Source organism: Dama dama, chromosome 8 (genome assembly GCF_033118175.1).
Source record: "Dama dama isolate Ldn47 chromosome 8, ASM3311817v1, whole genome shotgun sequence".
NCBI lineage: Eukaryota > Metazoa > Chordata > Mammalia > Artiodactyla > Cervidae > Dama > Dama dama.
In genome coordinates, this window is record NC_083688.1 from 107955 (window position 1) to 135860 (window position 27906).

The following is a 27906-nucleotide window of genomic DNA, read 5'->3' on the forward strand; positions in this document are numbered from 1 at the left end:
TTTATTTCACCAATTGTTTATTTCTCTGCTCTTGGATACACATGTCAATAACTGAAAACAGCTGTTCAAACAACAACTGGTACACAACTATTCCTAGCAACATTATTCACAATAGCCCAATGGTAGATGAAAGGTTGTTGCTGAGCTGTGAACAATGCCGGGATTCTTGGCCTCCAGACAGGAATTCAATCCTGGGCCAGTGACGAGGCTTGATCGCTCACAGTTTTTGTGTAATACAGTTTTATTAAAGTACAAAAGAGATAGAGAAAGCTTCTGACACAGACATCAGAAAGGGGCAGAAAGAGTGCCCCCTGCTAGTCTTTAGCCAGGTGATACACAGCTACTAGCAGGCTGCTGATTAGAGGAAGGCAATGTCTCAAAACGCAGAGGCTGGCACCAGGCCTCTCACTCACATATAACACTGGCCCAAGGTGAGCTGTCCTGGCCATAAACGATCAACATGAATCCTGAAGAAAGACAGGCTTCCAAGCAAAAACATAGTCTCATTGACATAGCTTAAGAGAACATTTGCATGCGTAAAACACACTGGTTTGTCAAGTCAGTTCTGAGTCTTAGGCGGAACTGACTTGAAGAAAGACAGAATCTAGGGTAAATACATAGTTCATTAACATAGCTTAAGAAAAACATTTCCATAAGAAAAATGCATTGGTTAGCTCAAGGTTTGAGAAAAGTTAAGTTCAGGCGGAACCAGGGGCCATCATGGCAACACAGAATTTTAAAGAAACCTCTTTTTAAATTTGCATTTTACATTTACATTTAAAGTTGCTCAGTCGTGTCCGATTCTTTGTGACCCCATGGACTATACAGTCCATGGAATTCTCCAAGCCAGAATACTGGAGTGGGTATCCTTTCCCTTCTCCAGGGGATCTTCCCAACCCAGGAATTGAACCGGGGTCTCCCGCATTGCAGGGGGATTCTTCACTAACTGAGCTATCAGGGAAGCCAAAAATCTGACACTTGTAGTTTATTTCCTCCATTTGGAGACCCCTAGGCCTTCCTACCTGTTACCCTCTCATTCCCCCCTTTTCTTTTAGGAGAATTATGTTGCCTAAGGAAAGGGGCATCATCTCTAAATTGGTGAGGCAACATATTCTCCTAACCCTCATATTGAGGGTCTCTGATCCAGGGGCCCCAAGTAGTAGTTGGAGGAGTGGCAGGAGTTTGAGCAACCATTTGTAACTTAAAAGCCTTCATGCAGCTAGAAACAAATCCAGCTTCACAGTTACAGATGCAGGGAGCAAACAGCAAGAACAGAACAATCAGCAAAGTTAAAAGTCACATTATGTCCACAGTTAAGGTACAAAGTGTTGCACCAGTCCATATTAGGATTATTAGATGTCATCAGATTAAGAAGAGGCATCACATATGGTTGCTGTTGTTGAAGGTATTTGCAGACTTGGAGAAAGTCTTTTCCTTGAAGTGGAGATGTCCACCATGGGAAGCCTTCCACTGATGAAGAGGGGAGTGCTCCACAGACCCAGCAGTTAGACCAATTGTGGAATGTGGCATAGGAGTGAGCCCAGGACAGGAAGGTATTGTCTTGAGGATCAAACAGCAGACTCAGGACTTTTGGAGTCAGCAGAAGTAGGCTCACATAGATTATCAGGCCCATCTGAAAAGTAAAGTCAGAGCATAGGTAGTAAAGACATAAAATGACATCACTTAGTTCTGGTCAGGGTGCCACCTCTTAACTCAAGTGTGATGTACCCACAAATCAATTCCTGGCCCTTTGACTGCTGTGGGAGGAGAAAGAATAACCTGGTAAGGGCCTTCCCAGAGGGGCTCAAGGGATGGGTCCCCAGACCCCAATGTTTTTATCAAGATCTTGGTTCCTGGCTCAAAGAGAGGCTTGCTTGACTCAGAGGCTGGGTCAGAAGTCACCTCCCGGAGTTCCTTTAACGCCCGTTGAAAAGCTGAGAGCTGAATTAAATAATTAGTTAATTCTAAGGCTACAGGGTCTAAAACAATGTCTCTGAATAAGAAGGGACTTCCATAAATACATTCAAAGGGGGACAGTCCCTCCTTTTGGGGGGCAGTTCGAGCCCTCATTAAAGCTATGGGTAGAACTTTTAAGCATTGCCCTGCGTCTCTTAAGTTAATTTGTGCAGAGGTCTCTTAATAATGTCATTAGCTTTTACAACCTTTCCTAAGGATTGGGATCTCCAGGAACAGGGAAGTGACATTCTATTCCTAGAGCTTTTGACAACCCCTGAGTTACAGAAGCTTTAAAGGCGGAGCCATTGTCACTCTGAAGGCTCCGTGGCAGCCCAAACCTGGGGATAATTTCATGGATTAAAATCCTTATAACCTCCTTAGCCTGTTCACTACGACAGGGAAAAGCCTCAATCCATCCAGTAAAAGTATCCACCCAAACTTGTAACCAAGAATGTCCATTTGCTTTTGGCATATGAGTAAAATCAATTTCCCAGTCCTCTCCAGGATATTTTCCACTTTGTTGTAACCCAGATTTTGCTAGCTTTTCTGTCTTTCGGTAATTTTTCTGACAACCCTCACATCCTTTGATAATGCTCTTTAAAGTTTTCATTATATTTTTACCTTCAAACAAACGAGAAGCCATCTGGTAAGTACTTTCAACACCTAAATGAAAACTCTGGTGTAAACCCTTAAGAATTTTCCATTGAACATTTACAGGAATTATTAATCATCCATCCTCGGACTGTAACCATCCTTTATCAGTAATCTTTGCTCCTCTTTTCTCGTATCTTTCTAATTCTTCTGCAGTATATTGTGGTTTTTTCCTGTTTCATAGGACCTGTCCAGATCAAAGGCGTCTGCAGTGAAGGGGTTTCGTAAAGTGCCACTCTTCTGGCTTCCCGGTCAGCCAGCTGACTATCCTTGGCTACTTTACGCCCATCCCTGCTGTGCCCTTGGCATAACAGCTACTTCTTCAGGACAATATGTAGCAATTAGAAGTCTCTCGATCTCTCTGAAATGCTTAATAGGTTCTCCTGTTGCCATTTTAAACTGTCTTTCTTTCCATATTGCACCATGAGCATGTAAAGTCAAATAAGCATACTTAGAATCAATGTAGATATTTATTTGGTGCCCTTTGCTTAACTCTTGAGCTCCAGTCAGAGCCACAAGCTCTGCTAACTGAGCACTTGTTCCCTGGGGGAGAGATTTTGCTTCTAAAACCTGTTTAGCTGTCACCATGGCATAACCTGCTTCCCATCCCAAACAAAAAACTGCCATCCATAAACATTTTCATGTCAGGTTGTCAAATGGAGTCTTCCCAAGCTGCATAGTTTAAAGTTAGAAATTCCCAATAGTGGTTAGGTGTCTCATTTTCCTTCTCAGGAAGGAAAGTGGCAGGATTTAAGTTCCCACAAACTTTAAGCTTAGCTATTGGTCCTTCTAACAACAGTGACTGATATTTAAGAAGCCAACTGTCTGTCATCCAAATATTAACTTCACAGTTTAAGATTCCACTCCTACAGGCTGCTGGTGAGGCCCTCAGGGTTGCGTCAAAACACCCAAGACAATACCTTTTCTTTCAGTGTCAAACAAATTAAAGTCTGACCCTGTGGGCGAGCTCAAAGCAGAAGCTTGCAGGAGAGCAGTGTGAAGAGCCTTAAAAGCCGTGTGAGTATCTGGAGACCACACCAGTTTGTCGGTTTGGGCTTGTTGAGTTTCAGTTATAAGTTTATATAAAGGCCGGGTAAACTCCCCATAACCCAGAATCCAAATGCAGCAGTAGCCTGTGATTCCCAAAAATCCTCTCAATTGTCTTAAAGTCACAGGTAGGGGATGATTTAGTATAGGTTTAATTCTAGAAAGCATATTGAAAAATATTTGGCTCGTTTAGGGATTTCAGACAATAGAGTATAAGAGTTAGGCACCATGGGGTATAAAGGAACTGCAGCCTCATTTATTATTTGTAAATCTTGAACTAGTCTCCATTTATCATTTGACTTCTTTATACCCAAAATATGAGTGTTGCATGAACTGTTACAGGGAATTAATAGTCCCTGCTCCTTTGAATTCTTGATGATGGGTTTTAACCTTCCTTAACCTCAGGTTTCAGTGGATACTGCTTTTGATGTGGAAATAAGTGCAGGTCTTTGAACTTGACAACTACAATAGCATTCTGTGCTCCACCCACAGATTTTCCATCAGCGCACATTCTAGGATTTACATTTTGTTCAATTAATGGGAGAGAAAGGGACGGCTCCATATTCATGAAAACAGAGGCATGGACCTTGCTCAGTATATCCCTCCCCAAAAGGGGTGAGGGAGACTCTGGCACGATCAGAAACTTGTGTGAAAATAGCACAGAGTCCCAGTTGCAGCTTAGAGGACAAGTGAAATAATAACGTTTGGCTCATCCTGACAGTCCCACTATGGAAGCAGATCAGAAAGAAAGTGGACCAGGGGCTTCAATAAGCACAGAGTAAGTTGCCCCAGTGTGTAAAAGGAAATCGACGGATTGGCCCCCACAGTTATTAGTAACTGGGGTTCCTCACGTGTGATTAGGATGGGAGCTTGTATGGGGACCCCTGGGCACCTTCAGTCCTGGTTTTCTTGAAACCTAGGTCCCTAAAACCTATGCCTCTGGGGGCAGTCTCTTCTCCAGTGTGGTCCCTTGCAGACAGAACATGGAGCTGGGGGCGGCTTAGACACCTGAGGGCAATCCTGCTTGAGGTGCTCCTCCTTTCCACAGTAATAGCAAGCCCATCCCTTTTCACCTGGGTCCCTCTGGGCATTTTTCTCAGGCTGTTTAAGAACTGTTCTGACAGACATAACAAGGGCTTCCGCCTGTTCCCTTGTCTTTCTCTGCCTTTCTTTCTTTTCCTCATATTCCCTGTTCGAGCCAGGTGCAACAGATTATCTAAAGACTGCTTTGGTCCATACACCTGTTTTAATAGCTTATGGTGGATACCTGGAGCCAACTGAGTGAGAAATCTATCCTTTAATCTATCTATCTATCATTCTCCCCTCTTCATTTTCAGGATCAATCTCAGTGAATCTGTGATAGGCTTCCTTCAGTCTATCTAGGAATTTACCAGGAGCTTCCTTCTCTTCCTGTTCTGTGTTTGCCAATTTGGCAGAGTTTAAAGTCTTAGCACGCGCTTGCCTGAGTCCTTCAAGAACACATCGGACAAAATGTCTCTGATCCCATCTTCCTTTAGCTGTGTTATAGTCCCAGTCTGGTTCTGTTATAGTCCCAGTCCCAGTTGGGACCGCCTGATTCCCAGTAGGGAGGGCAGCTATCTCATCCTCCCTCTTCCCTACTGATTCATTACCAAGCCGTTCATCTCCAAAGCGACAGCTTTCCCCAAAACTCAAGTTTTTGAGTGGGGAGTTAGTGTTTGTCCCAGAACATACATCAGTTCAGTTCAGTCACTCAGTCGTGTCCAACTCTTTGTGACCTCATGGATCACAGCACGTCAGGCCTCCCTGTCCATCACCAACTCCCAAACTTTACTCAAACTCATGTCCATTGAGTCGGTGATGCCATCCAACCATCTCATCCTCTGCCATCCCCTCTCCTCTCACCTTCAGTCTTTCCCAGCATCAGGGGCTTTTCAAATGAGTCAGTTCTTCACATCAGGTGGCCAAAGTATTGGAGTTTCAGCTTTGACATCAGTCCTTCCAATGAATATTCAGAACTAATTTTCTTTAGGATGGACTGGTTGGATCTTCTTGCAGTCCAAGGGACTCTCAAGAGTCTTCTCCAACACCACAGTTCAAAAGCATCGATTCTTCAGCACTCAGCTATTTTTATAGTCCAACTCTCACATCCATACATGACTACTGGAAAAACCATAGCCTTGACTAGACAGACCTTTCTTGGCAAAGTAATGTCTCTGCTTTTTAATATGCTGTCTAGGTTGGTCATAACTTTTCTCCCAAGGAGTAAGTGTCTTTTAATTTCATGAGAATTAAAAGCATGAGAATTATTTGGAGCTAATTAATTTTTTTAGAGGACACATGATCATCTCTGAAACCCAGGTCAAGATGGCTCTTCTGTGAGTCACACTGACAAGAGAAATCTCATTTCAAAGGCAGTTTCTCTCTATACCAGATAGAAGGAAGACAGTCTTGAGAAACTCTTTATCAATAAGAAAGGCTAAGATGTAAATCTGCACAACGACCATACCCTTCTTTCCTTTTGTTTTTATTTGTTTATTTGGCTGCGCCGAGCTGACCTTCATTTAGTCAAGCCAGATATTTAGCTGCAACATGCAAACTCTTAGCTGTGGCATGGGGGATCTAGTTCCTTGACCAAGGATTGAACCTGGGCACACTTCTTTAGGAGGGCAAAGCCTTAGACACTGAATGGTTTCTCCAAAGAACACACAAGGTACACATGTTACTAAACTGGTTTGTACAAGTCAATTAGTTCATACTACAACACTGTATGTTTACAATGATTTAAATAACCATGTTATTTATTTTTAATTACAATGGGAAAAAAGAATGTAGTATTGATACATGTTACAACATGAATAAACATTACAAACATTTTTAGTGAAAAAAATTCCATACAGAAAAGGCCACTATGATCGCATATTCACCTGTCTGCTTTAAGTCCACCAAGGTTGTCCAAATGACCAAAAATCTCAGTAACACTCCAAACAAAAACTAGATGAGGATGGGAAAAAAGATATATTCATACAACTGGGACACTGCTGAAAGTGGAAGTAGGCCTGTGAATTACATTATAATGTGGAAACCATATGATTTCCTGATTTCGGTGGTTACATGCTGGTTCTGCAGAAGAAAGCGGTCATTTTGGATAAAACACATGGAGTATTTTAGGTGATGTGGTAAATGGAAGTACTTTTTACCATTATTAGGAGCTTTCTCTACATTCTAGATTACTGGAAAGTAAATTATTTTTCAAAACAACCACATCAATACACAAAAGAAAATCAGGTAAGACAGGCATGAAACTTTCTTATAGAGGCCAAGACTTACCGGATCAAGTTCAACAGAAGCTGTGATAATCACTGTCCTTGCAGGAGTATGGCATGAAGAAGCACCATGGAAAGAGTCCATTAGTAGCCACCATGTCTTACGTCCTCTGGATGACCTACTGCAGGAGAAACAGATTTTACAAATAAAATTTTCTACATAACTTCATAAAAAGGTATTAGAATACATTCAGTAAAGTTGAATAACTTGAAATCAATATACAAAAATCAGTTGTGTTTCTATACACTACTAACAATCAGAAAAAAATTAAGAAAATCCCACTTATAATTGCATCAAAAAGAATAAAACATCTAGCAACAAATTTAACCAAGGACATAAAAGACCAGTAGTCTATTTCCATATGATAGAAACTAGGTAACTAGAAAGCACTGATAAACCAAAGAAAACACAAATACATTTATTCCACACTCAAGCACTGGAACAATGAGTAATTAGAATGTCCATTCCAACCAAAGCCATCAGCAAATGCACTGCAATCACAAAAAAAATATCCAATGGCATTTTTCATAGAAATAGAAATATTCCTAATATTAGTCTGTAACAACTAAGGACCTTGAAAAGCCAAAAAGACTGAGAAAAAGAACACACCTGGTAGCATCTTCCTCTCCGACTTCAAACCACATCACGGAGCTGTAGTAACCACAACAGTGAGGATCTGGCACGAACACAGACACATGGACTCGAGGAAAGAATAGAGAGCCCAGGAACGAACCCTCATGTACGTGGTCAGTTCATGAAAATCAAACCAGGAACGTGCCAAGAGGAAAGGACAGTCTTCTCAAGAAACAGTGACAGGAAAACTGGCCACCTACACTAAAGAACATCACTGGTCATCCTCTAGCTCATCTAACAGAAATTTAACTAAAACCCCACCATTTGGCACATGGACTGCTTTCCCCCCTGAGTCCGCTGAGATGGACGTCCGGTCAGCGCTCAGCTGGACACAGGAAACATCTACTTCGTCCTCATTTTTCCCTCCTGCAGCGCCTCCTTGCTGGCGGGCACTGAGGCAAGCCCGCTCCTCTCAGCCTGGAAGCAGCCCCGTTATCCAGAAGCCCGAGCCCTGACGGCCCTGAGACAAAGCTCCCGCCAGCTGGTCACCGAGCCCAGTCTGAGGGCAGAGCGTCCTGCGCCCGCGGGTCAGAGGGGGCTTTGGCGCCCCCTGCGGGCCGCCGGACAAGAGCGGGCAGCCCCGCGCTCACACAGCCCAGCGGGCTCCCCCAGAAGCAGCTCTGCGGCGAGGGCTCAGACTGGAAATCCAAACTGAAATGGAGCAGAACAGCTCCATGACCCTCCTCAAAACACGGTAAGGAACAATCAGAGCCTGTATGGAATGCCTCCACAGAAAGGAACACATTTGAGTCAATTCTAATGAAGTGGATGAACCTAGAGCCTATCAAGCAGTAGTCAGAAAAACGAATATCATACATTAACGCATATATATGGAATCTAGAAGGCTGGTACTGACGAATCTGTTTGCAGATTAGCAATGGAGACGCAGACAGAGGCAACAGACTTATGAACAAGGCTGGGGGACAAGAGGTGGGGGTGAATGGAGAGCAACATGTGCACCAACACGGGTGAGTGAGACGGCCAGCAGGAATCTGCGGTCGCACTCCTGCGGTCATTCAGGGCCGACACTGGGGCTCTGTGATGACCCAGAGAGGTGGGAGAATCAAGAGGGAGAGGACACATGTACACCTATGGTTACGTCGTGTTGATGTATGACAGAAATCACACCAATACTGTAAAGCAATCATCAATCAATTAAAAATAAATAAATTTTCTGTATGGCTCAGGAAACTCAAACAGGGGCTCTGTATCAACCTAGAGGGGTGGGATGGGGAGGGAGATGGGAGGGAGGTTCAAAAAGCAGGGGATGTACGTGTACCTATGGCTGATTCATACTGAGGTTTGACAGAAAACAGCAAAATTCTGTAAAGCAATTATCCTTCAATTAAAACAAATAAATTTTTAAAAAATAAAAAAGTAAATATGTTTAAAAAAAATACAGAATGAAATGAACATAAACACAAACTCTGCAACTGACACCATAATTAAAAAACTATAAAAATTTTAGAAAACAACAAAAGGTCTACATGACCTGTGGTTTGGTGATGAGTTCCAACACACAACAAAAAAAGCCAACTTACCAAATTTTTAATATAAATTAATTAAAACACTGACTTTTAAAAATGTATACCTTTACTTGGTGAAGGACCTTATTCAAGAAAACCAAAAGACAAACTGTTAAGGGAACCACTGACCACCCACCATTGCCAGGCTCCAGAGAAACCACTTGCAGGAGTCATCCTGCAGCAGGAGGTCCTGGTAAGGAACCAGGAACTAACAAGCTACCACCAACCAAGATTCTGGAGCGGTCAAAAGGAGATGGGAGACTCCAGTCCAGAGGTCCTACCAACTTTCCAGGATCCTCCTCACTGGAATCCATCTCGGCTGAGTGACGCGTGTGCCCCCAGGAAGGATCCCAATTCAGAATGACTGGCAAGAGACAAACCAGAAACTAACCCAATGACCATAAACCCTGAGACTGTGAGGCACGTGGCAGAGCAGTTCTCTCCGTTTCCCTCACCCTCCTGCCCTCCGCCCCGGCAGCCCTTCCCAATAAAGCCTCTCGCTTGGATAGCACTCCGCTCCTCGGACAACTCATTTCCAAGTGTCAGACAAGAACCCACTCTCAAGCCCTGGAAGGGATTGAAAACCACAATCCAGGAGAAAGTATCTTCAAAACACTATCTTGCAGAGAAGGAAATGGCACCCCCTCCAGTATTCTGGCCTCAGAAACCCCATGGACAGAGGAGCTTGGTGGACTACAGTCCAACAGCAGGGCATTTCTGAGGGGAGAAAACAGTCCCAGGGAAGTTGAGGCACTCGCCAAAGGCCCCAGAGCTTTTGATAGCACAGCCAGAACTGCAGCTGAGGATTCCCAGCTGCCAGTCCTCTTGATCCTGGCCTCTCTCACCAGATACATGTGTGGAAAACTAGAATCTAAAATATGCTCTGGTGGCTCCGTCGTAAAGAATCCGCCTGCCAGTGCTGGAGATGCAGGTGTGAGCCCTGGCATGGGAAGATCCCACATGCTATGGAGCCCGTGTGCCACAACTGCGGAGCCTGTGCGCTAGAGCCTGGATGCCACAACGCCGAGCTGACACACTGCAACTACTGAAGCCCGTGAGCCCCACAACGAGAGGAGCCGCTGCAATGAGAAGCCCGCACACCACTAGTTATGGCCCACGCTCACCCAAACTAGGGAAAAGCCCACACACGAAGACCCAACACAGCCAAAAATAAATACAATCGTTTTCCTAAAAAAAAAATGCATGTCTGACAAAGAATCTGTACTCAATTGTCCAAGAACGCTAGAGCAAACAAGCCCATTCATAACTGGTAAAGATTGAAATAGACACCTGGCCACGGAAGGTATACTGAGAGTAAACTATCATACAAAAACATACTCAAGATGCTGGTGGAATACATGCAGAGCGTGCAAAGGTGCCTAAATGGAGAGCAGGGAGACCCAGTTAAGAGAAGGGACTCAGGATCAGGAAAGGAAGTGAGGGAAGGAGGCTCGTCGTCATATTCAGAAAAGCCCAGCCAGAGAGTTCTGCAGGCGGAAGGAGGAAGCAGGCTGAAGCTGTGTAGAGGATGAAAGGGGGAACTAAAGCAGGGGCCCCCAACCTCTAGGATCTAATGCCTGCTGATCTGCAGTGGAATTGGTGTAATAATAATAGAAATAAAGTGCACAAGAAATATAATTCACTTGAATCATCCCAAAGCCTTCCTCCACCCCTGTCCATCAAAAAATTGTCTTCCACAAAAACACCTGAAGTCAAGGAAGGAATTTCAAGTGTACTCAGCTGTCCCAGGTTGCTGGCTTAGGAAGATGCCAAAGCAGGGGTGTCCCAATAGGTAGAACCTCCCTTGCGAGGGGTCCTCAACAAACCTCCAATAGCCTTGGATGTGATGGGAGAGACTTGTTTCATTTTTTAAATATCCATGTGGGATAAACTTAAAACCTAGCAATTCTATTACAGTCCTCATAATAAAGTTTTCTTTACTGATCTGTGAAGTACCAACTGTGAAGACCACTGTTCTAATAGACCTCATAGTGTTGCTGACCCTTCCATGGATATAATTATGTGAAACTGAACTTATTCAATAAAAACTATGAGGCATCTGCCCTGTGCCCAGCACTCTCCCAAGGTTGGGGATGCAGTGAAAATACTCCGTAAGATGCACAGCTGGTAGGCACATTCTTTAAAAAAGCCGTTTACCTTTTCACCCATAGTTTATCCTCAATGTCAACACTTGCTGATTCAAGACCATGCTGTGTAGAAAGTTCATCAAAAACCCAGGAGCCAGGGTTCCTGGAAGGATATCCCATTCTCCCTTGGACAGTCCTCCACCCTCTCTGGATCTGTTTCCTCATCTGTAAAAACATGGACATCTGACGATAATTCATTCCTGGAAACCAAGCCTATTGAGGGAGAGGGGAAATATCACCCAGGCCTACTCTAAGGCCTGCAATGATGGGCCAGATTTAAAGAAAAATATGTCCTCACTGGTTTTCAGTTAGACAGACAGATACAATGCCGGAAGGAGCCCCTGACCCTGTGGGGTTTGCCTGGGAAACTTGTCTAGGAAATTCTTACTCATCAGGAGATGGCTCTGAGCTGAATTTCCACAAACAAGGGCACCCATGCAGAGGACAAGCCTGCAGAGCTCTGTGCCCGTCAGCCACAGGAAGAGACTGCCTGTAGGTTCCCAATAGCTCAGCATTTACAAGTGACCTCCCAGGGCCTTTGCCAAACTACTGCGGCACCACTGGGTTTTCCGTTTCCTTCCCTTTTCTCACTCTTTTCTCAAAAAACGCACATTTCTTCATAGAATGCCACAGTGGAAGGAAAATAGACCTTCAGTTTTTAGCCCTCAATTTACAAAAAAGTTAGAGGTTCCAGGGGTTTTGTTTTTAAGCCAAAGAACAACATAATTTAAAATTTTTAAACGTTTAAAATGAATTTTTATTCAGTTCCAAGATACCAAACTCATTGCACACGGTCTCCATAGAAAGGCCCCCTCAGCAGGACAGCCACAACTCCACATTGAAAGGACAGCAAGGTGCCCTCCCCCCTTCTGTTCCACTGGGTGGCCACCAGGTTTTTTAATCCATTCCCCTCTAAGGGGTAATTCTGAAACCCTTCCCTTTCCCTGGGCTTCCCTGATAGCTCAGTTGGTAAAGAATCTGCCTGCAACGCGGGCGAGCTGGGTTCAATCCCTGGGTTGGGAAGACTCCCCTGGAGAAGGGATAGGCTACCCACTCCAGTATTCTGGCCTGGAGAATTCCATGGACTATAAGTGCACAGGGTCCCTAAGAGTCAGACATGACTGAGCAACTTCCACTTTCACTTTTCCCTTTCCCATTCCAGCAAGAGGCCAAGGGCTGGCAAGACTGCAAAAGAGAAGGAAGCAGGGCTGAGCCAGCCGTCCAGAGTGGGGCTTCCCGGGGTCCCAACAGGTGAGATCTCCATGAAGGATAAATACCTTGGACTCTCCATTGGCCAAAGGCGACACTCTCACAGCAACGGCCCCTCTCAGGTTCTGCTTACAGAGACCTCACTGGGGGCACTAGGCTGCTTGGGAAAACCATAACTGAGCTTTATGCCAGGGGGTAGGCTTGGGAATGCCCTCAAAACCTTATCCCAAGGGTGAGCCCTTCCCAGGACCGCCAGGCTAGGGGGTGCCAAGGCTGTGCCAGCAGGTGGATGTAATACGTGTTTCCCTGCACGCACCGTCACTGAGCTCCAGCCCCCTCACTGCGGTTCACACGGACCCTAGCGGGAGCAGGAACCCACAAAAGGGGCACGCGCATCCACCGTACGCTGGCTCCCAAGACCCCCGCCAGCTCGCCTGGGACACACGGCAGGAGCTGGGAGGAGGCGCACAGGGGCACCAGGCGCCCTCGGCCCCAGACCCACGCAAGGGGCGCTCCTGGGAAAGGCGTGGGCCTCACTACAGGGCCCGGGGGAACCGCAGCCAGGGCCGAGCAAGCCCCGCCGCACCCGGACCACGTCCACGTGTAGCTGGAGAGTCCATGCACTCGCTGGCCAGGCGTCTGTCCCTTTCCCGCCAGCACCAGGGAGGAAGCGTGCCCATGCCCCACCACAAGCAATGTGCGGAGCATGAATTCCCTCCGCACGCACACCATGACAGGCTGGACTCGCCAAGGCCAATGCCACCAGGAGAACCGCGTGGCGGGCCTGGCTTGGGCCAGCGGGGCTGCAAGCCCTTGCAGACAGCCCAAGGTTTTAAATGGAAAAAGGACTTGAATAGACCCTTCTCCAACTTTTCCTCACCTTTTCCTTCAGCACCTCCAGCTCCCGGCAGGTCCTGAGGAGATGGGGCTCCTGTCAGTGTGAAAGGACGCCACAGGGTCCCAAAGGTGAAGCCCCAGTGCGTCCTGAGGAGACCCGGCTTCCATCAGCATCGTCTCCCCCTCCAGTTGTCTGGAAGCCCAGGTCAGGTGGCCTGGTGTTTCCATCTCTTGAAGAATTTTCCACAGTTTAGTCTGATCCACACAGTCAAAGGCTTTGGCATAGTCAATAAAGCAGAAATAGATGTTTTTCTGGAACTCTTTTGCTTTTTTGATGATCCAGTGGATGTTGGCCATTTGATCTCTGGTTCCTCTGCCTTTTCTAAATCCAGCTTGACCATCTGGAACTTCACAGTTCACATACTGTTGAAGCCTGGCTTGGAGAATTTTGAGCCATTACTTTGCTAGCGTGTAAGATGAGTGCAATTGTGCAGTAGTTTGAGCATTCTTTGGCACTGCCTTTCTTTGGGACTGGAATGAAAACTGACCTTTTCCAGTCCTGTGGCCACTGCTCAGTTTTCCAAATTTGCTGGCATATTGAGTGCAGCACTTTCATAGCATCATCTTTTAGGATTTGAAATAGCTCAACTGGAATTCCATCACCTCCACTAGCTTTGTTTATAGTGATGCTCCCTAAGGCCCACTTGACTTCGCATTCCACAATGTCTGGTTCTAGGTGAGTAATCACACCATCATGGTTATCTGGGTCCTAAAGATCTTTCTGTATAGTTCTTCTGTGTATTCTTGCCACCTCTTCTTAATATCTTCCACTTCTGTTAGGTCCACACCATTCACACCACACCTGTGAGCTCTGTTAAGCTCCATACATATGCCAGCACCCACTGCTGGAGGGTGAGGAATAACAGGAACTCCCCCTCACTGCTGGGATGCACGCACAGTCACTTTGTAAGACAGCTGGGCAGTTTTTTCCAAAGCTAAGCAAGTTTCACCTTGGTATCCAACAATCATGCTTTCAGTATTTAGTCAACTGTTTTGAAAATCCATCTCCAAATTCAAACAAGGATGCAATTATGCACAGCAGCACTATTCATAATAACTAAGAACTTGAAGAAATCGGGATATCCTTCAATAGAAGCATGCAAACAAAGTGGAGTACATCCATGTCAAAGGCGACTAGAATACGCCACCCCAAAATATGACTCTCTGGCGTAAGGAGTATTTCAGTGTAAAAAAAGAGAGAAGACTGAGTAGTGATTACCCTTTGTGAAGGACATTTACAATGGAGAAAGCTCCGCATTTAAGGGCTGTCCCTCTTTGCACCAGAAATAGATGATTAAATCTCAAGTAGCTCTTATCAATGGCAAAGTCCAGGCTTAAATCTGCAAACAATCATTTGCCTCTTTACTGTGTTTTGCATGATAACCTGTCATAATGGCTTCCCTCTCCCCCAAGGTCTTCCTTTTGTCTGCATCTGAAGATGGCATTTAAGGTGATGAAAGTGAAAGTCGCTCAGTCTTGTCCAACTCTTTGCAACCCCATGGACTATGCAGTCCATGGAATTCTCCAGGCCAGAATACTGGAGTGGGTAGCCGTTCCCTTCTCCAGGGGATCTTGCCAACCCAGGGATGGCACCCCGGTCTCCCACATTGCAGGCGGATGTAAGGTGATGGCTTTGAGCATTTCAGGGAGTGACTCAGTTTTCCAGGGTCAGTTCAGTTCAGTTCGGCCGCTCAGTCATGTCCGACTCTGCGACCCCATGAATCACAGCACGCCAGGCCTCCCTGTCCATCACCAACTCCCGGAGTTTACTCAAACTCATGCCCATCGAGTCGGTGATGTCATCCAGCCATCTCATCCTCTGTCGTCCCCTTCTCCTCCTGCCCCCAATCCCTCCCAGCATCAGGGTCTTTTCCAACGAGTCAACTCTTCGCATGAGGTGGCCAAAGTATTCAAGTTTCAGCTTCAGCATCAGTCCTTCCAATGAACACCCAGGACTGATCTCCTTTAGGATGGACTGGTTGGATCTCCTTGCAGTCCAAGGGACTCTCAAGAGTCTTCTCCAACACAACAGTTCAAAAGCATCAATTTTTCGGCACTCAGCTTTCTTCACAGTCCAACTCTCACATCCATACATGACCACTGGAAAAACCATAGCCTTGACCAGACGGACCTTTGCTGGCAAAGCGATGTCTCTGCTTTTCAATATGGTGTCTAGGTTGGTCATAACTTTCCTTCCAAGGAGTAAGTGTCTTTTAATTTCATGGCTGCAGTCACCATCTGCAGTGATTTTGGAGCCCAAAAAAATAAAGTCTGACACTGCTTCCACTGTCTCCCCATCTATTTCCCATGAGGTGATTGATGGGACCAGATGCCATAATCTTAGTTTTCTGAATGTTAAGCTTTAAGCCAATTTTTTCACTCTCCTCTTTCACTTTCATCAATAAATAGGAGGTAGACATGTTATTAAACTTCTGGGTTTTTTCCTGGTAATATATTTTTTCTTTGTTGTGTTTTTATTGTGTTTTTTTTTTTTTAATGGGGAAGTCTCAACTAAGAACCTAGAATAGTACAGGAAAAATTTTTTTCCTCCCATACACATGCAATGAAATACTGCTTAGCAAAAGAAAGGAATGAGCCATCACCCCAAAGGACAAGGATAAACATTATCTAATATGTATATTGTTAAGTGAAAGAATCCAGTCTCAAGAAGCTGGACACAATATGATCACCTGTGCAGAAGCTTCAGAGCCAGTGTCCACTGGGAGATCTTGCCCTGCACATGGGTTTCAACTCCACAGCTCGGATCAACTTCCAGAGACTGTCTGCTTTTTAGACACAAAGCAAAGTCCTAACATCCAGTATGTCCACTGCCCATGAAAAGGCACATTTGATCTGGCTACAGTGGCATATGGGGCACCTACCAACCTGGGGCGTTCATCTTTCGGTGTCGTATGTTTTTGCCTTTTCGTACTGTTCATGGGGTTCTCAAGGCAAGAATACTGAAGTGGTTTGCCATTCCCTTCTCCAATGGACCACATTTTGTCAGAACTCTCCACCATGGCATGTCCCCACATGGCATGGCTTATAGTTTCATTGAGGAGTTAGACACTGTGATCCAAGTGATCAGTTTGGTTAGTTTTCTGTAATTGTGGTTTCCATTCTGTCTGCCCTCTGATGGAGAAGGATAAGAGGCTTATGGAAGCTTCCTGATGGGAGGGACTGGCTGTGGGAGAATCTGGGTCTTGCTCTGATGGGTGGGGCCATGCTCAGTAAATCGTTAATCCAATTTTCTGTTGATGTTAGTGGGGCTGTGTTCCCTCCCTGTAGTTTAGCCTGAGGCCAAACTATGGTAGGGGTGACGGGGGTAATGGCAGTGATGGCGACCTCCTTCAAAAGGACACATGCCAGGACTGCTGTATTCAGTGCCTCTGAACCCATGGCAGGCCCCTGCCGACCCACGCTCCTGCAGGAGACTCCTAGACACTCACAGGCAAGTCTGATTCAGTCTCTTGTGGGGTCGCTGCTCCTTTCTCCTGGGTCCTGGTGTGCACAAGGTTTTGTTTGTACCCTCCAAGGGTCTGTTTCCCCAGTCCTGTGGAAGTTCTGTAATCAAATTCCACTGGCCTCCAAAGTCAAATTCCCTGGGGGTTCTCAGTCCGTTTGCCAGGTCCCTAGGTTGGGAAATCTGTTGTGGGTCCGCGAACTTTCTTAACAGTATGAGAACTTCTTTGGTGTAACTGTTCTGCAGTCTGTGGGTTGTCTGTTCGGCAGCTCTATGGTGGGTAACCCTGAGTGACCCAGGTCTGCTGCAGCCAAAGCCCCTGTCCCTGAAGCAGGCCACTGCTGACAGATTTATATATATATATATATATATATATATATATATATATATTTTAATCTATTTTAAAATAGACTGAAAACCTCTTAATATTCACAAGGCCTGCAGGGCTCTAAATGACACTTGCCCTGAGGAAATGCCCAGGGGTAACTCATTGGAAAGTAACAGTTGCTCAGACTAAAAGTGACCCCTCACAAAGCTGCTTCTGGCCGTCATCATCATTATACAAAGCCCAGGCCAGCAACGTTGATCTAAAAGAGGAAAGAGGGGAACACAGCGCTCACCAACCTGCCCTATCTTCTGAAAATGGACACAGGGACTTCTCTGGTGGTCCAGCAGCTAAGACTCTGCACTCCCAGTGCAGGGCGTCCAGGTCTGACCCTTGGTCAGGGGACTAGATCGCATAGGCCACAACTAAGAATTTGCATGCCACAACTAAACATTCTGTGTGCCTCAACTAAGACTTGGCGGAACCAAATAAAAAATTTTTAAAAACAAATTTAAAATAATAAAAATAAAAATGGATATAAAATCTCATCAGTAAGCCAGGCACCCATGACAGATAAAGCTTCAACCTGAAAAAATATCAGAAAAAGGCCCTGCAAATTGCAATGTTTCTTCCACTCACCAGAAGGCAAGGCAGACGCATGTCACACTTGACAGCAAAAGCCACCTTCTTTCTACAAAGAACGCGATGATTTTGGAAGAGCAAATCAGCTTTCATTGAGAAAGAAGATAAAACATGACAATTCCACAGGAAGGATTAGTCGCTCCCATGGTATTAGTTAAGATCAAGAATCTGAAATAAAGAAGTAAGTTGAATACTATTAATAATTATTAGGAGGTAGATGTATGTGTCTGAACCTCAATGTAGCACACGGTTTTCATGTGACTTTTTCTGGGTTTGTTTCTTCATTAGGGTTAGTGACTTTGAAGGTCCCATCTACTGTTCAGATTTAATAAATGTTGAGCAAATGATTTCATTAATAAGACTGCAGATTACAAATGCATGCATTTGAAGTATAACAGATGCCATGTGAATGAAAATAAAAATGACATATTTACCTAGCAGTTTTGTTTTGTTTTTTTTTTTTTCATCTAAAACTTTCCTTATAGTGGAAATCTTAAGATTTCCAACAGGAACATGAACTATATAGGACATGAACATCAACTATGAACTACATACTGGGACTTCCCTGATAGCTCAGTTGGTAAAGAATCCACCTGCCAATGCAGGAGACCTGGGTTTGATCCCTGGGTCAAGAAGATCCCCTGGAGAAGGAAAATGGCAATCCACTCCAGTATTCTTGCCTGGGAAATTCCATGGACAGAGGAGCCTGGTGGGCTACAGTCCATGGGGTCATAAAAGAGTCAGACACAAATTAGCGACTAAACAACAACATAGCATACCAGGTACCCCGGCTGACTCTCACTACAAATAGCTACCAATGTTGAAGGAAAACTGTATGACATCTTTTAAAATGCATCAAAGAACTGGCAAGTCAGCAAGGAATATTTACATGTCAAACAAACTTAAGCAAAGGCTGGAATTCAGATAGCAAGTGGAGCTTTGAGAGTGGGCAGCGAGGGCATCTGCAGAACTGAGCAAGTTCTCCCCCTCACCCCAAAAAGGGAGGTCTCTAGGGAGGGCCCTCCAGAATAAGGCAAGATCCCAAAGGGTTACATCTTAGTGGAAAGAAGATGGCACAGAAAACAGCCTATATCAAGTCACGGCACCAGAAGGAGAGGGGTACCGTCCCCCTGGGAGAATCTGTAACCACTAGACAGGCCCCAGGGACTGCAGCCCAAAGTCGCACACTGTACAAGATACACTTCAGGTAGATAAAGAGAAATCCCAAAATGAAAGGATTCAATGCAAGAAGGAGTAAGGACCAACTAAAGTAGTCAATAAGAAATAAGTGTATCTAGGGGCTTCCCTAGTGATCCAGTGGTTAAGAATACGCCTCCCAATGCAAGAGTCATCGGTTCAATCCCTGGTCTGGGAAGATCCCACATGCCACAGAGCAACTGAGCCAGGGCACCACAAATACTCAGCTCACGAGCTACAACCACTGAAGCCCGTGAGCCTCGTGCCTGCACTCAGCGACAAGAGAAGCCACCGGCCGCCACAAGGAAGAGCAGCCCCTGCTCGCCCTAACCAGAGAAAGCCCATGCAGCAGTGAAGACCCGGCACAGCCAGAAAATGAAATCAAACAAATAAGAAACAAGTGAATCTAAACAAATACAGGACTAATGATGTCTTCCAAAATTAAAAAATAACTAAACTACACACCTATGGAATAAAAGTTAAGGCAGGAGTATTAGGAATTAAAGTGTGTTAAGGTCCTAACTGCTTGGGAGTAAAGTGTAAAGACACTGACTAAAAGTTAGAATTTGCAAAGTTATGTAAATTGAGAGATATGCTACGTTCATGAATCAGAAGATCAGTATCATAAAAACATCACCCCTATCCAAATTGATATGTAATAAATTCAATTCTAATAAAATTCAAAGTAATTCTAATAAAAGATTCCAACAATTTTTACGGAATTTGATAAGCACAATCTAAAATGAAGATAGCAAAAAGCCAAAGCTTTACCAGATACCAAGAATTGTTATATAAGAACTTAAAGGGACTTCTCTGGTCCCTTTGGCTAAGACTGGCCCAGTGTTTAAGACTCCTGCTCCCAGTGTAGGGGACCTGGGTTTGACGTCTGGTCTGGGAACTAGATCCCACATGCCGCAACTAAGAGTTTGCAACCTGCAAGTAAAGATCCCATGTGCCACAACTAGAAGATCAAAGATCCTGCGTGCCACATCTAACACCTGGCACAGCCAAATAAATAAATAAAAATTAGGGGAAAAAAAAGAATTTAGAATTTAAGTCGATGGGATATTGGCACACAGACAGAGATAGATGGTAAAGAGCCCAGAAAAAGACCCATACATTTGTGGACACTTGATGTACAATAATGGTTACTGGTGACTTTAATGATCCACAAGAAAGGAATTTATTTTTCAATACATAGAACTGGCTTAATCTGATGTGCTTATTTAAAAACAGGAAAAAAATTAGCTCCTATCTCAAACCATATAAAAAATTATTATGAACAGACTAACAGCTTTAGTGTAAAAGGTAAAAATCATAAAATGTTTGGAAGACAATATATGGGGAAATACCTTTATAAACTTGAAGTACGGAGGAAGTTCTGAAAAAGAAATAAGAAGTGCTAACCATTAAGAAAAAGTTAATAGATGACATTAAAATTAAGAATTTCTGTTCATTAAAAAATATTAAGACTGACAAGACAAGCCACAAACTGGAAGTGGATGGTTGGTGGGGGGGGGGGGGTGTCTTTGTATAATAAAAAGACAATTCAATAAAACAATGAGGGAAAAGATTTAAGCAGCTGTTTCAGAGAGGCTGAAAGCTGAACAATCCATTAGTGCATGAAACGATGCTCAACCCACTGATAACCATGAAGATGCAAACCGAAACCACAGGAGCTATCACTGAGCTTCCAACAGATTAGTACAAAGCTTAAATCTGACAACACCGCTGTTTGGAGGACATGAAGTGGGAAGAACTGTCCCTTGAGCTGTAAACTGGGGACACCACTCTGGAAACGACCTGGGGTAACTCTAGTCAAACTGCAGGGGCACACACTCTCGGGTTCAGTCCTCCTCCCTGGGGTGTCTCCTGAGAGGCTGCACACACGCGCCCAGGAATGGTCATAGTATCACTGTCTGTCTCAGCAAAGTACTGGGAACAAATGTCCGTCAAAAATAGAAAGGATACGTAAATTCTCACACAACAGAACATGGATTAGTGAAAACGATATGCAACATGGATTACTCTCAAGAACACGTTAAGCAAAAAATTTAGACCTTGAAAAAAACAAGATGATGTACTGAGTTCAAAAACATGTAAAATTAAATAAAGTGACGTTCTTTAGCAACACAAACACATGGGGTAAAACTAAAGAAAAGCAAGAGACAGGAATTCCCTAGCGATCCAGTGGTTAAGACGCAGCACTTGCAGTGTCATGGCCTGGATTCAGTCTCTGGTCAGGGGACTAAGATCCCACAAGCCACGGGACCAGAAAAACAGTAAAGAAAAAAGAAAAGCATGAAAACAGTAAAAGCGAACTCCGTGATTCCGTGGGTGGGAGTGGGGCGGGACCAGGGAGGGGCACTGCAGAGGCAAAGGCAGCACTCTTCTGTGTGGACTCGGTGGCGGGTGTACGGGTGCTCCTTGCATGCTCACCCTTCAGGCGCTACATACTCTTTTCTATCTACTCAGTATTCAGCAAGACAGCTTACAGAATTAACCAGTGTTATTTCTGATTTTAAGCCGTGACTTGAAGCATTAACTTGGGCCACTGACTGAGTTATACTCAACCAGGAAAGTCTCTGACAGGGGCCCACCCAGCCCTGAGACTACAGAGATGAGAAATGCTTCAGCAGCCAGGCTCCTGAGCTGGAGACAACTTCCCACTGGGCCCTGGAGCCTTCCACTCAGGACAGGAAAGGTACTGCTTAGATGAATCGGGTCAGTAGAGGAAGTGGGGTGGGTGGGGTAGGGGGAACAGGTTCTACTGCCAGAGTTTTTAAGACCAGAAGCTGAGTACATTTCTGAGGTGACAATGAGCCCACCAGGGCTGCTTTCGGCAGACTCCCAGCAGGAAGTGCCACCTCTGAGCCTCTGCACACTGCTCTTTAGAGTCGAATGAGCAACTCTCAGCTCTAACCCTGCCCCCCGCTTCCTTCCTCTGAAGCTCAAGGCTGACCTCTCCAACTCCTAACAAGCGGGTGTGAATGTAAGAGCCCATGTCCGGGCTTTCTGTACCATCTGTGACTACATCATTGAGGTCAACCATAGGCGGCCCTCAGACTCTTAAGCTACTGATACCCATGAGGACCTCTGAGAGGGCCAGACACCTGGAGCAAACGCCAAAATCACTCGCTGCTAAAATGCCTCCTCTTTGTGACCTCTATTATTTCAATCATTGAAAAATGTGGCTGGTGAAAGTAGATTATGGTAAATTACGGTCTCTAGGATGATATGCTTTGTGCACAAAATGTGCTTGGAGGTTTTCATTTCCTGTGAGGTTGGAGTCCCTTCCTCTGGTGGTGTCCGTTACCCTGCCAGACACCAGGTCTGAGAACCTATGCCACCCGTGTGGCACCATCCTTGGGGGAATTCCAGGATGGCAGAGACTGGGTTTTTTTTGTGGCAAACTGTCCCAACTGAAGCTCTGTCCACAGAGGCTGCCCTTTCGGCATTCCAGACTGAAGGCTCAGTTTATGTGCAACAAAATCAAGGCACGTGACCCTTTAAAATGTCTCCCCTCCACACACATACAGACACGCATGAGCACACAGACGCAGCCAAGAGTTACCTAGGACGGGAACGGGGTCAGACCTGAGAGGGTCACTCACTTTCCTATCCTAGGCATTTTTCTTCCTCAATTCTGCACGCTTTCTCTCTTGACCCTCACAGGTTGTTGTTAGATCATCCTCTCCTAACTAACACATGGTAACACTAGATACCAACTGTGGACTCAAAGACTAAATAAAGCATTTTACATGCATTACCTCATTAATAATTCCACCCAATAAAGCTAGCGTGAGGTCATCATTATTCCCACTACACAACCAAGGAAATGGAGGCTTAGAGAGGTCAAGTACTTCATCCAAAGGCTCACAGCTAGTAAGTACAAGGACCAGATATGTTAGGCTCAAGTATCTTTGACTTAGAAGTTCATGCTTCTAACCAGCAGCCTGTACCCCAGAGATTCTCTGCTGTTTTTTGTTGTCAAGTTGCTCTATTGTGTTTGACTCTTTGCAACCCCATGGGCTGTAGCCCACCAAGCTCCTCTGTCCATGGGATTCTCCAGGCAAGAACACTGCAGTGGTATTGCCATTTCCTTCTCCAGAGGATCTTCCTGACCCAGGGATTGATCCCACATCTCCTGCATTGGCAGGTGGATTCTTTACCACTGAGCCACCTGGGAAGCCCTCAGAGGTTCTTAGTTGAGGGCAGTTCTGCCCTGGGAGATACATGGCCTCCTCTGGAGACGTTTCCATTTGTCACAGCTGGAGGTAGACGGGGGCTGCTGGCACCTGTGGGCAGAGGCCAAGGGTGCTACTCAGCACCCTAAAGTGCACAAGACGGCCCCCATGACAAAGACTCAGCAAGCCCCAAACGGCAACCACGTCAAAGCTGAGAAACTGCTCTACTGGAAAAAGACAGATAGAAACAGTCTCTGACCTAAACTCTCGTAGTTTATTTTAGGTCATGGTTCACCACGTTCTCATGCCGTGTTACACACAGATACCAAGGAAACCATCACGTGTCCTCTCTTCACCAACAGCACGCCAGACCCTCATCACACTGGATGTCTCGCTAGCCCCACTGGCTGAGCATCCATTCATTCTAGTGTTTACTGAGCACCAGCTCCATGCCAGGAAATGATCCACACAGTGGGAACACCTGGAGAAACAAGGCCCTGTCCCTGCACATGAGCTGCTTGTGGTCTCACAGGCAGACAGGTGAGGAAACCCGTAACATCACAGGAGGTAAGAATGTACCGTGAGACCTTAGAAGGATGCTAGGAAGTCACAGAGGAGGAGCTCAAAGTCAGCTGAGGAGGGAGTGGGAAGGGTGGGTAGGACTAGGAGAAAGTTTTCCAGAAGCATTTGAGCTTGAAGCAGTTAACCAGGCAGAGAGAATCCTTTCCTTCCCAAAGAACCCCTCACCAGCCCTTTCAGAGGACAGCCTCTGAAAATCCAGACGGACCACCTTAATTAGAAAGCTTGGCAGAACTCCTGAGAAAAACAGGGAGTGCACAGAGCAGTCCCTGATCCTCTGAGTACAGCCTGGACAACCTGCCTCAAGACGGACAGACCACAACCTGGCTTCCCCAGTGGTTTGGGCCTTCTTTGACTGCAGTCTGAACCAGTCTCTCTGGCTTCAAACCATCCCGCACCTTGCAGCAGGAGGAAACTGACATGTTCACAGCAGGCCCTGTGAACTACATGCTTGATTTCCCATAATTCTCAAAACAGTTCTCTGAAGTAAAGACTGTTACCGCTGTTCCACAGATGAGGAAACTGAGGCACAGCAGTGGAGTAACTGGCCCTCAGGACAGAGAGCCTCTAACCAGGGAAGCAGAGGTACACACCTGACCCCACAGTCCTTGCGGCCTCCATCTGCAGGGACCTTTCTAATGCAATCCAAAGCACGTCATGGACTGTGACTCTTCACCACCTCACAGAGCCCTCCAACATCAGTCATCCTTCTGTGCTCCACACAACTTCTGAAGAGACTGCTGGCATTTCCGACACTGTACTGTGATTGCACACGTGCTCAGCTGTATCTGACTCTTTTTGACCCTATGGACTGTAATCTGCCAGGCTCCTCTGTCCATGGGATTTCCCAGGCAAGAATACTGGAGTGGGTTGCCATTTCTTCCTCCAGGGTCACTTCTTGACCTCCAGGGGCACTCCTGCATCTCCTGCAATAGCAGGTGGATTCTTTACCACTAAGCCACCTGGGAAGCACATACTATGATTACCATGTGGCTAAGAGCGCCCTGATCCCGGGATCCAGCTCCCTCATCTCCACAGCCTGAGCCCCCAGTGCAGTGTAGACACATCAAGCATAGAAAACACCAGCTGTGTGAGCAAGCCTGGACTCGCTGGGCCCAAGCAACATGAACAACTCAAAGCCAGAGGGGCCTGCCTCAGGGGCCCAGAGGCCTGAGGAACACACCCCACCCCATTTCACCAGTGAGTGGACTTCCCTCGGGCCTACTGTCAGAGTCAGCAATCCAGTCACACTGGGGACAGAACAAGTTCTCTCAGCCAGCTTTCCCTCCAGCATTGGAACAGTCGTGATTCCTCCTTTGGTTGTACACCAGAGGCAGGGGTTTGGGGACACACTGTACAAAAATATGTATATTTAAACATTAGAACCTTAAAAGGAAAGGGTATGTGCTCCCTACTCTGTCTTTCTCTCTCTGCCATACGGAGTGCATACACAGTGGCAGGAGCCAGAGCAGCCTGCTCAGTCCACGAGATGGAAGCCTGGGTTTGAGCAAGGAGAGCCACATGATCAATGGACCCTTGCTTCTGGATGACTTCACAGAACAGAGTGAGCTGCCCTGACCAGTTCTGGACTGCCCACTTCCAGACTGTTAAGGGACAGGAATAAATTTCTATTTCCTTTCAACCACTGTATTTTGGAGCATTTTAGATTGTATGTAATTAAAACAAGGTGTGAACACTGCCCAGGGATTAACCTAGCAAGATCTTTGTCAGCAAAATGACAACGTTATCAACATTCTCCTAACCAAACTACCTAGGATTTTGTCATTACTGTACACTTTTAAAGAAAAAGTTTTCTTGAAAAGGTGAGTTGAATCACGCTGCGCCTAGAGAAGGACGGACAAACTGACCTCCTGGTTTGTTTCATCCTTGAGTCTTAACAGACATACCTCAGATTTCCAAGTAGCCCAGGCTACTCTGGACGGCTGGACGGGGGAAACTCCAGCTTGGCTCTCCTCCTCCAGATCATTACCTGAATCAAAAACCAAGTGGAAAATCTGATGAGAACCTGTAGGATTCTAAGAGCTGCTCTGTATCCACCAACACAGGCAAATGCAGCGCACTGAGCGCAGAGCCTGCCACAACAAAGTCAGTGCTCAATAAATATTACACTGGATTGTCACTGGGCTGCTGCATGCCAGACCCTGTGCTGGAGAGCTGGGACACAAAGATGAATAAACCTAGTCCCAGTCCCCACAACTCAGGAAAGCCCCCTACACTCAGGAAAGCCCCCTACACTCGGGAAAGCCCCCTACACTCAGGAAAGCCTGCTGACCAAAAGGCACAGCACAAGGTTGATGAGCAAAAGCAACGAGGCTGTGCCCAAGTAGTCTTGCAGCACTAGCATTCCCCTGGGATGTCCCAGATCCCGTGCTTCTCACTCCAGACCCTCACCCCGGTGACATGTCCCTTCCCACAACTGTAGAGACCTATGATGGATGCTAGATCACCACAGGACAGCTCCATCTGAATGTTTTACTGCATTTACTACAGACATGTTCAAAACAAAATTTGTCTTCCCTCCTTAAACCCCCTCCCCATTCTGTTCCCTACCCCAGCGAGCAGCATCACATCCACCAGTCAAAAACTCGGAGCCAACCCGGACATCTCCCCCAGCCACTAAATCCCCCATCTAAGTCATCACCAACTTTGGTGAAGTCTACCTCCAACACATCTCTCCCCACGTTCTGCCTCTAGTCTAACTCAAGGCCATGGTCATCTCTCACTGCCACAGTTCTAGCAGCCTCTTAACGGGTCTCCAGGGCCATTCCCTTTAGTCTTCACTAGAGTGATCTTTCTAATCCACAAATCTGATTCTTAAATGTGTCCTCACTAACCCAAAACTGCAAGTCCACAGCCAGGTTTAAAAGCCTCCTAGGGGAGATTCCACTACAGGATCCGTGGTTGGGGAACTAAGGATACCTCATGCCCCATGCCTGCTTCCCTTCCCCAAAACAAGACCCCTGAGGACCAGACCATATACTAGTCTCTTTCATCTCTGTCCCCAGGCAGCTTTCTCACACATTCCATCTTCAACTAAGAATACTCTTCCCCTTTTCTGCCTGCACTTCCCAAGCATCCTTCAGTTCTGTTTCCTGGGGAACAGAAGCCTTCCTGGATTCACCTAAACCTCTACTCAGTGTTTCCAGAGCAAGAACTTTTCTGCTTTTCTTCCATCAGATCAGAATTGCCTACGTTTCTGTATGTCTCCCACGTGAGTTTCTGAGTTCTGGGTGATGATGATACAAAAAATAACAGCAACAAGCACACACAGCATTTACTTTGTGCCAGCAAGCCTTCTCAGAACTTTACCCCTGTTATCTCACTGAACCTTTATAATCGGTTTAGGAGGCAGATTTCATTCTCAACTCTCTTTAAGAATGAGGAAACTGAGGCAGGAGGCGAGGAACCAACGTGCCTAAGGACACAGTTGGCAAGCACCGAGACAGGATTCAAACCCGGCTGCTTGGTTCCACAGCCGAACTTTGTAACCACGACGCCGGTCTGGGTCACTCGTTCCATCCTCAGAATCCACGAGGAGCTGAACCACCGTCTGCCGAGCGAACGAAGGAATGAAATGATCCCATACGGGCAGCATCGGTCTCCACCACGACCAGCTCCTCCAGGCCCTCGCAGGCACGTGTCCTCGACCCCGCCGGCCAAAGGGCGCGGCGCCGGCAGCCCGGCAGCCCGGCAGCCCGCGGCCTCAGAAGACCTACCCGGCGGCGCGCCGGCTCGAGGGGCGGTGACAGCCGCGCGGCGGGGGCGGAGCTGCTACCAGCTGGGCAGCTCGCCGGGCAGCGCCCTGCACCCTCACGTTGTGCGGGGCCCCTCAGTCCCGGGTCCCCTCGGTCCCGGTTCCGGTCCCAGTCCACTTCCCTCCGTTCCCCCACACAACCGTCCCCGGCGTCCCGCCGCGCCCCATCCTCCGCCGCCTCCGCCCGATTCCTGGGACAACCTCCACCCCACCCCCGGCCCCGATGCTTGCTCACCCTCACCCGCCATGTCCCGGACCCCACCGCAGCGTGAGGGGCGTCACGGCCGCGAGAAGGCGGGACTGCACTTCTGAACAGAGAGAGGGCGCCGCCATGTTAGAGTCGGGCGGAACCGACCGCGCTGGCTT

At 46.4% G+C, this 27906-nt stretch overlaps 1 long non-coding RNA gene across 1 annotated transcript; it reads right to left on the minus strand.

Annotated features, from left to right (window-relative positions):
• On the minus strand, positions 1 to 27904 carry LOC133060523 (uncharacterized). The gene is made up of 4 exons (XR_009693775.1): positions 27776 to 27904; positions 25673 to 25755; positions 6964 to 7081; positions 1 to 1633 (listed from the first exon to the last, which is right to left on the minus strand). It is a non-coding gene; the product is annotated as an uncharacterized LOC133060523 (long non-coding RNA).
• Positions 27905 to 27906: the final 2 nt, after the last annotated feature.